The sequence below is a fragment of the Xenopus laevis genome, chromosome 9_10S, assembly GCF_017654675.1.
Source record: "Xenopus laevis strain J_2021 chromosome 9_10S, Xenopus_laevis_v10.1, whole genome shotgun sequence".
Lineage (NCBI taxonomy): Eukaryota > Metazoa > Chordata > Amphibia > Anura > Pipidae > Xenopus > Xenopus laevis.
The window spans coordinates 87315887-87330444 of record NC_054388.1 but is presented as its reverse complement, the minus strand read 5'-3'; the positions used below and the strand labels follow the sequence as shown (position 1 = coordinate 87330444).

The 14558-nt window shown below is 38.0% G+C and overlaps 1 protein-coding gene across 5 annotated transcripts in view; it reads left to right on the top strand.

The window, feature by feature from the left end:
* The window catches only part of LOC100301959 (uncharacterized), a 206519-nt gene that overhangs the window by 49507 nt on the left and 142454 nt on the right, over positions 1-14558 (top strand). For 3 of the 5 annotated variants that reach the window (XM_018237143.2, XM_018237139.2, XM_018237142.2), the window contains exon 2: positions 10822-10891. The exons of 1 other annotated variant lie outside the window; for it this stretch is intronic. The gene's annotated coding sequence lies outside the window, so the exon portion shown is untranslated. The remainder of the gene's footprint in view (positions 1-10821; positions 10892-14558) is intronic. One more of the 5 variants, XM_041577606.1, reaches the window with a different exon arrangement.

The window sequence follows — 14558 nt, the reverse complement described above, 5'->3', positions numbered from 1 at the left end:
CCTACACTCATTATTATTTCTGCATTATAGACTTTACCTCTAGCTAAGCCTGGTGGTTATCTGTCTTTATATTGAAGAGGTATCTTGACTGATGAATGGGCAATTAATTTTATGATGATAAATGTTATTACTTCGTGGCACTGCTGTTATGCTGAACTGGGACTTCCTGAGCTAGACAATTCTGATTAGATAGGTATGTATAACTTTTTTTTTTCTCTTAAATTTACCCTAATTACACCTAATTACACAAAGCACCCATACACAATGGAAGTAAATCGACATAAAGCAGCCAAAAAACTTTGTGCAAAATAATTTATGACAAATGGAGCAGGAAGAGTACACAACTTTTCCTCTTAAATTCAGATAAACTCGGAAACTTCCCAAACTCGAATGTGTGCGTATTTTTGAAAAAGCTCCAAAAAAATTTAAATTGATAGAATAAAATACTGATAAACGTTTCAATGGGTCTACCAACCATAAAAAAACAAAAAAAAAAACTAAAAACTTGAATTGAAAAAAAATTGCTTTAATGTGACTAGGACAACTTTCACTGACTTCTACATTTGAAAGATTTTAGATGCTGAATTTTTGCATCTGAATTTTAAAAGTTTTTGTACTCACTAAATCAGGCCCTACATTTTGAAGGCTGAACCACACATAATGAAATTGTAAAAAACAGTAACAATGTAATTTGTACCCACTATCTTCAGCATCATCAGATAACATTAAATAAGATTATGTGCATCTTTGGTTTCTCGTCCACTTCTGATGAGTAATTTCACAACAAAAACCCAAATCTTTCTGAGAGTTGTGGCTGGGGAATTTTATTTTCCAGAACGAACTGTTTACTACTAGTCCATTCTGCAAACATTCTGATCAGAGGGAGAAATGTACAAGCAATGCAATTGTTTGCACTTTCGCTTGCAGAATATCTGTAATGAGTAAAGACTCAATGTGTGAGTGATTATTACAGCCTTTTACATTTGCAACAAATTTCAGAAACCAAAACTGCTTATTAAGAGGAACATTATAGGAATATATTGCAGCAAGAACCTGAAATTTTCATTTCAACAACCTCCCTACCACTCCCCTACCCTTTATCGATTTGTCATTTGAGTTGCATCCTGCTCATGCCTGACTATATTCTGGCCAGAGTATGGGCAGTAGCCACTGCAAGATTGTAAAATATCCATTGTACTATACTCCATACTTTGTCTAGAAAAGTTTAAAATAAATACTGTATCTGTATGTTTAGATTTCGGCACCAATTTGCCCGATCATTTGGAATTATCAACAACACTGTCCAGTTGGGAGCTAGCTTTAAAGGGATCCTGTCATTGGAAAACAAGTTTTTTTCAAAACAAATCAGTTAATAGTGCTACTCCAGCAGAATTCTGCACTGAAATCCATTTCTCAAAAGAGCAAACAGATTTTTTTATATTCAATTTTGAAATCTGACATGGGGCTAGACATGTTGTCAATTTTCCAGCTGCCCCTGGTCATGTGACTTTTGCCTGCACTTTAGGAGAGAGATGCTTTCTGGCAGGCTGCTGTTTTTCCTTCTCAATGTAACTGAATGTGTCTCAGTGAGACATGGGTTTTTACTATTGAGTGATGTTCTTAGATCTACCAGGCAGCTGTTATCTTGTGTTAGGGTATTTTATTTAAAATATTCATAATACAATAAACATGAATCAGAAATTTTCAAACAAAGGTACAAAAAGAATACGTTTCAATCAATTACATGATTAATCAAAACAAAATATAAAGACAGAGTAATTTATAGATTTTCCCACATTTTCTTTTGAGCATCTGAAAATTCTGATTCTTTAGTTTTTATGAAAACAATGTCTCTGCAAATTGCTTCTGTAACTGTTTTCACTGATACTTGTATCTGCCCAATAGTCAGTCTACATCTCATTTGCCACAAATGATAACGCAGGACTGCAATAATAATGTACAAAGTGGCTTTATTTCTCCTTCCAATTCTCTGTTTCTTTACTATTCCATAAGACAATTCTGAGTAGTCTAGATTTTTTACTAGATTCAGTTTTAGATGCTTTGCAACATTTTCCCTTAGAGAACAAGAGACTGGACAATCTACTAAAAAATGTTGTTGGGTTTCTTCTACTTTGCACCCCCAAGGACATTCTCTGTCTGTAACATTAAGGTGTTTCATGTTTCCTCTTACAAACATCTTGCCTTGTAGGGAAAGCCATGATGTGTCCCAAAACTTTTTTGGCATTCTTCTATCTATCAGATACTTTATACTTTCCTCTAACATTTCCTTGGGACAATCTCTGACACTGATTTCAGAGGAAAAGTAAAGGTCTATTGTTTTCCAATATAGAGATTTCCTATCTAAGGATCTTAAATCTTCTGAACAAATATCCCATTTTTTTAAGATTTTTACTGACTGCCGCAGATAGGTGGGAACAAGGCCTCCTCTTATCCTTACCTCTTTCACTCTACCGCCGAGTAGCCAATCTCTAATAAAAGGCAATGCCCAGTCTCTTACACTGACTTCCCACAAAGACTCTTTCCCCTGCACCACCCCTCCAAAGTTAAACTTCAGAAAAATGGTGCAGAAGAAACCCACTGGACAAGGCATGTCCAACCCTCCCCTTTTCTTCCGCAGGAAGGTGATCCCCCTTTTTACTGGGTTGAGCCTATTCCCCCAAAGCATTTGGAAGAACAGGCTCTGGATCCGGGCATAGAGAGATTCTGGCAATAAAAAGACATACGAAATGAAAAGAAAAAGCGGAATCAAAAAAGTCTTAATAATGTCAACTCTTTCCCTATAGGTCAGCTTCCATGCTTTCCATCGCTGAACTTTTGCCTGACCAGCATTCAGTTTATCTTCCCAATTTACCTTCGCCAGGTCTCCCTTCCCGAATTTCACCCCTAGGATCTTAACTACTTCTGGGGCCACTGGGAATTTCTTGAGTTTAAACCAAGGTTCCCCTTCTAAAGTCCAAAAAGCTTCCGACTTTTCTTGGTTGATCTGAGACCCTGATGCCTCAGAGTAGCTTCTGATACACTCCAAAGCCTTGTCCTCCTCCTCAGGCTTTGATATTACTAGAGTGACATCATCCGCGTAGGCAAGGGACTTAAAGGATTGACCCAGCGGAAATGGAACTCCCTCAAGCCCGCAATTCTGCAGTCTCCCCAGAAAAGGATCCAAAGAGAAAACATACAGGAGCGGACTCAAGGGACATCCCTGTCTCACACCAGCTCTCACCAAAAAGTTCTCACCTTTCCAACCATTAATCAGCGGGAAGCTCTTTGCCCCTTTATACAAAGTCCTAATCCATTCTACAAATTCTTCCGGAATGCCATATCTAAGCAAAACAGCCCATAGGTACTTGTGGTTAACCTTATCAAAGGCTTTTGCTTGGTCTAAAGATAGAAAGTATTTACCCCATTGCCTACCTTTACATCTCTCCAGTGCTTCCCTTAGTGACAAAACAGCTCCAAAGATATTTCGCCCTTCTACTGAAGAGAATTGAGATGCAGAGAGAAGAAAACCTGCCACCGCACCCAACCTCTGTGTAAGAATCCTTGCCAGAATCTTTCTATCACAATTGAGAAGGGCAATTGGCCTCCAATTCTCAATGTGCCTCGAATCCTTCCCCTTCGATATCAGAACTAAAGAGGAGTGCTGCATAGATGGTGAGAGATGTTTTTCTTTTAGGCAGGCATTAAAGACTTGGGCTAACACTGGAACCAGATCTTCTTTAAAGGTGACATAGAATTCTGCTGTTAACCCATCTGGTCCAGGAGCTTTCTTTTTCTGTTGTTTGTCAAATGCCTGCCTTACTTCCTCCTCTGTTATCTCTGATATCAACAGGGAAATGTCCAAATTTGCAGTGTCTGATACTGGGGTTGCCTTTAGAAAAACTTGGATCTTCTCCTTATCCAAAGCTGTTTCTTTGAAAAGGTCAGCATAGTAAGTCTCTACAACCCCCAGGATTCCCTCCCTAGATACTTCTAAATTACCCTGGGAGTCATAAAGGCTCTCAACCTGCTTTCTCTTTACAGTCTCCTTACAATTCTGACAAGGGTCCGGGGAAACCGAGGTTCCGTAGTCCCTCTCCAGAACCAGGGACTTAAGCCGGTTGTACTGATGCTGTCTCAACAAATACTTCAGCCGGTTTACTTTTTCCCCTTCCTCCCCTGCCGAAACACAGATCTCAAGTTTCCTTCTTAAAGACCAACTCTCTTTTTCTTTAGCCCTCCCTTTCTTAAAAGAGGTAGAAGCGAAAAAGGTCCGGAAAGAATCCTTAGCCGAATCCCACCATTCCGAAACAGAATCGAAAAATTCAATTTTTGAAACCTGCAACTTAAAAAATTTCTTAAAGGCAATTTTGACCTCCTCCTCCTCTAGTAATTCTTTGCCTAATCTCCAAAGGCCTTTACCTACTCCCATACCTCCTGTTCCACCATAATGAAAGGCTAATCCCAGATGGTCTGAAAATTCCATTATAATTTCTCTAAACTTGGAGAAGATTTCTCCATTTTTTATGAAGATGAAGTCTATCCTGCTACTCCTTGTGCCGCATCTATATGTATGACAGCTGTTTCTACCATCGTAAGTTGCTAAATCTATTAGTCCAGCATCTTTAATCAAATTTTTGAAAAATAAACTTTCGTATTTATTTATTTTGCCTGTCCTATCCTTTTCATCCAATACTTGGTTAAAATCTCCTGAGAAAATTACTGGAATTGATGTGAAGAGAAAAGGTTTGATATCAGTCAACAAAGACCTTCTTTCTGAAATTGTATGAGCTCCGTAAATATTAATGAGCCTCATTAGTTTCTCTTCTATCATAATGTCCAACATTAAACATCTTCCTAGTGAAATATCTACCACTTTCTTGACAATCACCTTCTTATTTCCTTTAAACAAAATACCAACTCCTTCTGCAGGTTTGGTTGCTAATGACCAGAAAGATAAACCCTCTCTCCATTCCCTTTTTGCCTCCTTAACTTCCCCCAAAGATGAGAGTCTTGTCTCTTGGAGAAATATAATGTCAGCTTCTGTTTGTTTTAAAAAATCATAAGCCAAAAATCTGGTCTTGCTGGTTTTTATACTACATACATTAATGGTCAAAAAATCAACTGACAGATTCATTTTTTTTGTTTTTTTCCTTGAGGCCTCACTCTCATCCCCTGTCCTTTTAACTTGTATCCTAGGGTGTAGATTTACCTCCATTTCCTCCTCTTCTAAAGACTCCCACTCTAGGTCTAGGGACACATCATCAGGCTCGTTTTTACTTTTTTTTTCGACTGGTGTCTTGAACCTGGTTTTTTCTTTTTTCTCTTTCGTCCTCCTCCCCCTCTATTCGTTCCAACTCTTCTGATTCCTCAACTACTTCCCCCCATGATTTTTTTCCCAAGACCTCATATCTATTTTGGCTTACCACAGTCATTTCACCAGTCACATTTTTCTTTTCTGTCTTCCTTTTCCTAGTTCTCTTTCCCACAGATTTCCATTCATCTTCTTCTCCCTCTTTAACAAGGGGTATCTTTTCTTTTGTCCTAATGCTATTATCTACCTCATTTTTTCCTTGCGTTTGTATTTCAGGAAGATTAGTCACATTGGTCACATCAGTCACCTTGGTCACATCAGTCATATTCTCTCTCAATTGCTCTTCTATATTAGGGCAAGCTTTCTTAATATTTCTCCAAGCTTCTGGACAATTTTTAAAGGCATGGCCTATTTTCAAACACAGGTTGCATTTAATATCTTTTTCACACTCTTTACTGGTATGACCAATCTCTCCGCAGAAGGCACATTTCTTAATGCTACAATTCCCTGCGAGATGTGTTCTTGCCCCACATTTAAAACAAAGTTTGGCCTGTCCCACATAAAAGCAAACACCCCTATCTCTACCAATGAAAAAGGACGTGGGTAAATGTTTTTGTGAATAGCCTTCTGTATTCAATTTGACTTGAACTTTATAGCCCCCTATCCAAAAGCCTTCTTCATCAAAGATTTTTACAAGTGGTGACATCACTGTACACTGTCTTTTAAGCCATACCAAAATATCCTCAGGATGTACAGTTTCATTTTTCATTATGACTGTAATATTTTTAAGTTCAGGTTTAGAAATGGGTATGACTTTAAAATCCTTCCATTCTTTAGCATGTTTTGTCAGGTTGTAACGTCTCCAAAATTCTTCTAATCCTTGTGCCAATTTAAAGCTCAAGTCAAATTCAATATCAGTAAAACTGAGCATAGCATAGATATCATCTACTACGAATCCCAAAACTTGTTTGACCAAAATCTTTGCTACAAATCTCCTACCTGGAAAGTTTTCTCTTTCACCTACCCATTTTATCTTTACAGCATTCTGTCTTTTGCCATATTCATCCTCCTCCTGCCCCTCCCCCTGTGAATTCTCAAACAGTTTCTTTTTCCCCCACACACTGCCTCCTTCTTTATTGTTTGCACCTGGTTCTAGGTCATTTCTATTGCTCCAGAAAGGGAAGTGCCCTCTACTGGCTGTTCAGAATTTAAAGACTCATCTATCTGATTAAAAGGAGTATTTAACCCTTTCGCTTCTGGTGTGGAGTTACTACCAATTTTTTTAACAGAGGGGATGTTAACACTTTCTTGCACTGATACAACCTCAGATACATCACAAGAAACATTTTCATTTAGTAATTGTGAGATTTTAAGCAGCCTTTCCGTTTCTGCAATCCCTCCCCCACTTTTCATTTCCTCAAATCTTTTTTTATTATAATACAACTCTTTCCACGGTTCAATCACATTCAGAATTGATTTAATTTGTAAGTCCACCGATTCAAAGTCTTTGTTTAAATAAGCCAGTTGTCTAATGGCCTCAGTCCTGCGATCTCCCTTTAACAGCCTTAAGTCTCTGATCAGCACATCTATGCCTTTGGTTAAAACAGACTGTTTGGTCTCCAGGCATTTTAACTCATTAAGTGCTCCAATGATTTTATCATATTCAATTACCAAGCCAACATTCTTTTCAGTGTCTTTTCCTAATGCTGGCTCAGACAAATTCGTTTTTTTTTCTTTTACATGAATATTTTTCCCCAAACTGACATCTCCCTTTTCCAAAACTGACACAGTCTCTGTGCCTCCTTCCCCCACAGTCACAAATGCAGCCACTTCAGTATCAGGCAAGTTAACACTCACCAAGAGCGATCTATCAGTCCCTGCAGCCAGGTTTCCATTCTGTGCAGCATTTGCCTCCAGGACCTGCTCGGCAACTTCCTGAGCAATCGTTCCTGCTGCTTCCTCCATTGCCTCTGCTGAACTCAACTCTTGCGGTAGCTCTCCTCCTCTCACTGCCGGGATATCACTCTGCACCAGGTCGGAAGGCCCTGCAGTCACGCCGCAGCTCCCTGCACTCGTCCCTGCACTTCCTCCCGGACCCGGATGTCTTCCATTGCTCTCCTCGGCTTCTTCTATCGAAGAGGAGTCATATTCAGGTAGTTGCCGCCTAGTTGGTTTGTTCTTTTTCGTACTTCGTGTACGTTCAGCAGGTACTGGGGACTTTTCCTCCATTGCTCTGCGGTTGCTTCCAAGGCGGGTTCGTCTACCCGCAGGGGTTGCATCTCCCTTCTTCCTTAACCCCATTTAGGCAGGGGTGAGGAGGGGGGGAACCCCCAAAAATAACAAAAATGGAGAAATTAATTATACTGGGGGGTATAAAGGAGGGGGTCACAGAGGGATAGGGACCGGGACTAACTCCCCCAGGACCCGCAAGGGCCTGGGAGAACACACAGTCCTGCAGCACACTTAAAACACGTCCTCACAGTATGAGGGTATATCTTGTGTTAGGGAGCTGTTATCTGGTTACCTTCCCATTGTTCTTTTGTTTGGCTGCTGGGCGGGAAAAGGGAGGGGGGTGATATCACTCCAACTTGCTGTACAGCAGTAAAGAGTGATTGAAGTTTATCAGAGCACAAGTCACATGACTTGGGGCAGCTGGGAAATTTTCAATATGTCTAGCCCCATGTCTGATTTCAAAATTGAATATAAGAAAAATCTGTTTGCTCTTTTGAGAAATGGATTTCAGCACAAAATTCTGCTGGAGCAGCACTATTAACCGATTCATTTAGAAAAAAAATGTTTTTTCCCATGACAGTATCCCTTTAAAGTGTTCAAAGTTTAGCATTCAGACACAGTCATATTGAAACCCAAGGGGCCTGCTGGTGTTTGAGGCCAACATGTCCAGCTCAGGTTTGAGCCAAGTGACTTAACCCCAGGAACAGGTCTGGGTACATAGTAGGAGAAACTTAAAGCAATAATTGATTTCTACAAAACCCTCACCTTCGTTGATGTCACCCTGCCAACCTACGCTGACTTTTTTGTACTGGGTTTTAAATAGAAACTGCGCCTAAATGAAAGAAATTCTAAGCAACAGTCCAATATTAATGACTTAAGGAGAGCTGGATTTTGATTTAACAGTTAGGAAAAGCCATTCAGAGAACACAGAGACACATCATTTATTTGTATAAAATATTTAAACATGTCAAATGATGTATATTGAAAAGTTGCTTAGAATTTTTTTTATGAGGCAAATTTCATTTTTTTTCATTTGAGTTTCTCCTTTAAGCACTGAACAACTTGACAATTGTTATGGTGGTCTGCTGCAAATGGATGGAATTATGTGGGTGTGTTCTCACTTTGAACATAATAGTTTGGTTTCATGGACCTGGTATAAATACCCAATGTCTCTGATTACAGGTTTTCTTTTTAAATCTTTCTTCTGTGGTTAAAGATGTATTTATTTGGGGCCCCTGAACCCATTTGGTGCAGCCCTTATCTGATTAGTAAGTTGTAGTCCGCTCTTCCATCGAATTGCATGGCCTTGCACTTAGTGGAATTCACTCAAACACACTACTGTCATGTTCATAAGACTTGCATCATGTTTTAGCTATAAAGTGGACCTGTCACCTGACACAAAAATCTGTATAATAAAAGTCCTTTTCAAATTAAACATGAAATCCACTTTCTATTTTTATTAAAGCATTCATAGCTGTTAAAAAATCTCAACTGTCAATATAATATTGTCTTCCCCTCCTCTATGCTTCAGGCATAGAGGAGGGCAGACAATTACTTTCACTTTCCATTCAGCACTTCCTAGATGTCACTGCTCTCCCCACGTTCCCCCGTTCTCTTCACCATGTAATTGTGTAGCCAGGACATGGGGATGGACATCAGGTCTCCCATTCTGGTGCACAAACAAGATTCCGAGATGATGCAAGGCTTGTCTTAATAACAGTGTCCACAAAATGACTCCTGATGCTTGCTGTAATTATGAGTTCCTAGACTGAAGGAAACAAGATTCAAATAATTTATATAGTGTAACTACAGTTCATTTTGCTTAACTAATATGATAAAATCGGATTTTGAATAATTTTTTGGTATCTATGGATTCCCTTGCAAATCCAGTACAAATTGATTTCACTACAGCCAGCTGGGTCTGATTTGATGTTGGATAGTGTTGCAACTGCATAGCATGAAAATTGCATTCACTGATGTGGTGAATGTCAAACACAAAATTTAGACTACAAGCCTGCTGTTTTCTGTTAGCCATTTGCAGTATGAGGTTAATTGCAGGTGTGTATGAGGCCAAATTGAAAGCAAATTATATCTCTAGGTACCTCTGCTAGATTTCTAATAAGTTTTCATGGGTATAAAGTCTTGTTCTTTGTCATTAGTCATCAACACACTGTCATCCCTGCATCTATATATATATAGATATATAGATATATAGATATATAGATATATAGATATATAGATATATAGATATATAGATATATAGATATATAGATATATAGATATATATATATATATATATACGGTATATAGAAATGCAATATGTTTCATTACAATATGTTTCACAAACACCTTTGGGGCCATGTTTGCATACTTTTTGACCGATTAGAGATCTCCTCAACTTCCTCGCAATGTTTGAGAACAAATGGCTGTTGCAAACATGCGCAGTTTATGTATTAAAATTTTGCAATCGCAAAGCATTGTTTTGCAACAAAATATTTTACGAAACTCAAGAGCAGGTGTTAACACTAAGGGGCCCATTCACTAAGCTCGAGTGAAGGAATAGAGGAAAATATAGGAACAAAAAAAAAATCGATTTTCGAATGGTATTTTTGGCTACTTTGACCATCGAATTGGCTACTTCGACTAAGACCTTCGACTTCGAATCAAACTAAAAATCGTTGGAATATTCGATAAATGAAGTACTATCTCTTTAAAAATTTCTCCGAGCCCCTAGTTCGCCACCTAAAACCTACCGAGGCCAATGTTAGCCTATGGGGAAGATCCCCATAGAATTTCCAAGGTTTTTCTGATCGAAGCATAATCCTTCGATCGATGGATTAAAATCCTTCTAATCGTTCAATTCGAAAGATTTAATCGTTCGATCGAATGATTATTCCTTCGATCGTTCGATCAAAAGAATTGCGCAAAATCCTTCGAATTCGAAGGATTTTAATTCGGCAGTCGAATACGAGGGTTAATTAACCCTCGATATTCGACCGTTGATACATCTGCCCCTAACCTTTGCTTATCGATAATGAGTGATGTAATATTAGCCAGCAAATGATTTTACACTGTGAACAGCACTAAACATTCGCAAAAACAACATTTTAAATAACGCTTGTGATTTTTAATTACATTCCCCCTTTGGTTGATCTTTTCTCCCCAAGGGTTTGCGTCCATTACCCAAGTATTTCCATGATGGTTGCCCTTGTCCTCTTAACAATTTTGCATATACTATGTACATTTGTTAATTATTTTTTTTTGCTTTGTTGTTGCAGATTTTAGGAAATGCAGTAGCTGATAAGAATGTAAGGAACAAACTCAGGCCTTCTGGATAATTAAAAAAAGGTTTGCTTTTTAATATATTAATATCATTGTTACAATGTGCTGAATGTAGGTATTGTATACATTAAGGTTCTTATTACAAACATTAGCTAAACTTGCATTTTATATATTTCATTGTTTGTTGCTGATAATGGAATTTTATGACCAATGATAATTTCATTGTTTTGTTGCTAATAATGATAATCTTGAACTAAAGCCATTTTATTTGAAGTTTAAAATGGGTGTATTTAGGTACACATGCGTTTGTTGGCTTAAGCTTTTAATCATCAATCCATCATCACTCATCATGCTTTTTAAACTGTATATTTTCTCTTTCATATCACCATGTCTTTTACCCCCACTTAGTTACTGACTCAAATAAAATGATTAATAAGGTATAACTTTTTTAGTATTATTGATTGTATTTAGTTCAGCATTTCTAGCAGATGAACAAATCCATATGCTGAATATGAGATTAATGAAGTAGAAGGAGGAAGTGAGACTTGGAAGAATGTAATTAGGGATGCTTGCTTATTATTAAAGTCTGTATCTTTATAAAAATTTCAAAGGTGATTTAACATGACTTTGATTTCGCAGTCCCTTTATTCTAAGACTAGAATAACAGTTGCTGACAACCCTGCTACAATTAAACTGAGATGCATATGTCATATAGTAGTAGTAAAGTAAATAAACAAAGAACATGTCCCTACCTTTCATATTTTAGGGAAACTTACAATACAGCAAGTAACTAAGGGGATGATGGAACAGATATAGATATCAAGGGGGACTCTGTTTCTTAACCTTTGTATCCTCGATGTTCCATACAACTCCTCGATGGATCCTGAGGATTGTAGTCCAGCAACATATGTGGATACAAGATCAAGAACCAGTGTTGTTGATGATTGAGAATTGCTAGAGTAATAAAGGGACAGAGGAATGTAGTGTTAAGTGGCAGTAATAATAGAAAGATAAATTCAGAAATCCTCCGCATGTGCCTGCACACAGGCTGATTCAATGGTTCCAGGTGCAGGAAAGATAAGGGACTGATTCTCAGCCTGTGTTTTTCAGCAGGCTGAGGTTCAGCCCCGTGTGGCATAAACCTTATAGGAGGTTGAGAGAGGGACCAAAAAAAGCAAAAATTAAAAAAGTGTCCGGGAGTAGAAAAGACAAAGAGATAAGGAAGAAAACCATGAGATATAAATAAGAAATTAGCAAACAGAAAGACAAATCTAAGCTGATTTACATTTGACAGAGGTACAACTGCAAATGGAAAAAATGACGTAAGGTGTAGAATAAGTGGAGAATGAAGAGAAATTGCCACAAAACTTAATGGAACAGAAATGTTGTTAGCATTCAGTAACTGATTCTATTTTTTTGTATCCTTTGTGTCATAAAACTACCAGTGTGTGCATTTCATGACTTCAGATTTTACCAAAGCAAGTCCCATGGTCTCATTTACACGTTTTTCTTTACCACAAAATACTGTACATATAAATGTTCATGTTTAACCATACAAACGTTTTGCCTTGCCTGAATCATATATACAGCTAGAGAACTTTATTCTGACAATTGCATCTACTAGAAAATATCAGCATAACCGAAAGCTTAGCTAGTGGGTACTTTACTGATTGACCTCTTGTAACTAAATCTGCTTCACATTCCATACCAGTCACTGGTAGAATGTGTCCCGATGCCTGTGTGAAGCATTTCATCTCCTGATTGGTATGTTTCTCCAGTTGGACGTTCATTTCCTGTTTTGAACTTGGGAATGTTGAAATCTCACACCAGGCCAACAACATAAGGAGCCTTAACCCAGTGAGCAATGTTACTGGGTTGTTGCAGCGTTACCATTCTGTAAATTAGTCGTCATGGGGTTATGTGACAAAAGGCACTAAGTTTGTCCAGGAGCAAAAATTCATAGCAACCAATCAGGAGGTAGAATTTACCAGTCACCTGTTTAAAACGTATTATTGGTTGCTATGTGTTACTGCCCCATGGCAAACTTAGTGCCTTGTATTACATATGGGGTATGTCTTGTATGATTTTACTAAACCATGTGAATATTTAAATATTTTCCAAAAGATCTGAATAAAAAGCATACACAGAGCTATTTAATAAGCTTATAGAAAGGGATATATGAACCAGTGCCAAATAGCCTGCCCAGCCTTTTAATGTTTTTTTTTAATATATACTCTGTTTTATTAGTGTTGGCAAACGCAATTGTAAATGATGATGCTTCTGTTGCTTGGAAATGATTCTTTAATTACCTGCTCCTGCAGTAAACCAGTGTAATATTATACTAATACATTATTCAAATCAACTAAAGTTATTAATTGAACAGCGAGCGCAAAGCGAAAGAATTCCAAAAATGGAACTTAGCAGTTTCCTAACATTAGAGGAATTGATGTGGTGCTCTGAATCTCATCCATCATAATAATACATCAAGGCAATACAGATAATATGGGTGTTTTTATCCTTACTGTGCAGGTGTGTTAGTGGAACGTCAGCTCAAAGTGCAAAAAAAGTTCAGTGCCTGTGAGTTTCAATATAGTCACATAATAAACCCGATGGGACTAATTTAATGACCTACAAATGACAGCTTTTCATTGCAAAGAAATCAGATGGACAAAGTACTTTTTTTAGCACTGTTTATCAGAATTGCCAGAGAATTGGTAGTATTCTATAAATGGTACTATAAATGACAATTCACTAAATGGGCATCATTTAAACATACAAACTAGCCGTTGTCAGCAGTTCCTAAATGAATGCATAAACACACATTGGGCTTTGTCTTTTTAAAATTATCCAATACTCATTTACATCTACTGCTACATCACTTGCTTGAGACATCTTTGCCATGACCACAGAATGCATTCCAGAGGTCTGCAATACTAATGTGCAGGTCTGAAAAAACTCAACCAGCACCCAAGCCAAACCAGCAACCATACCAGCTCCCACACCCCATCTTCCAGCTCCGTATGTTACTTCTGTGGAGGCCTCTAGTTCAAAGACAGGAAATCTTCAGGAGCAGAGGAGGGGTGTACTTCCTTGTCTGACCCACAATGGTCACCCAAATTTCAACCTAAACCCATCCGACCTGTGGATTTCAGGTCAACCCACACATGATTAGTCAATGCTAATTGCAGCATGTTTATGTATTGTAATGCACATGTTCAAATGAGCGCAACCCCCTTCTTTTAAATCATGGTTTCTCTAAAGTATGAGGAGCCAACAGTGTCATCTGGTTGCATGTATGCAAATGCATACTGTAAGTTGTAGATTTTTGCTTTCAGATTGCCAGATTCTTTAACATACATCCACTGCTATGCTCTTGCGGGTCTCCACTCTGCTTCTCAGGACAGGACCTCCTTATGACTGTAATGAACTTTCAGTTCTTCCTCTATTCACTCTGTCTGTTACTCTCTTTAAAGAGCTGTGTGCTTTCGTGTCGCTAAATAAAATTATACAAAATTGTATTTTATGGTGTTGTCAGTAAAAAAAATCACAATTAGCATGTAATTGTAACTGATTGTAAGGGATACTGTATCGATTAATGGAATTTTATGGAGCAACCTATCCAAAACTTAACATGTCAAATTCCTTCATGAACCAAATCAGCCAGTAGGACATAATGGAAATACATAACAAAAGTTAAATGATTGGGGAAAGAACATGAAACAAGTTGTTTTTA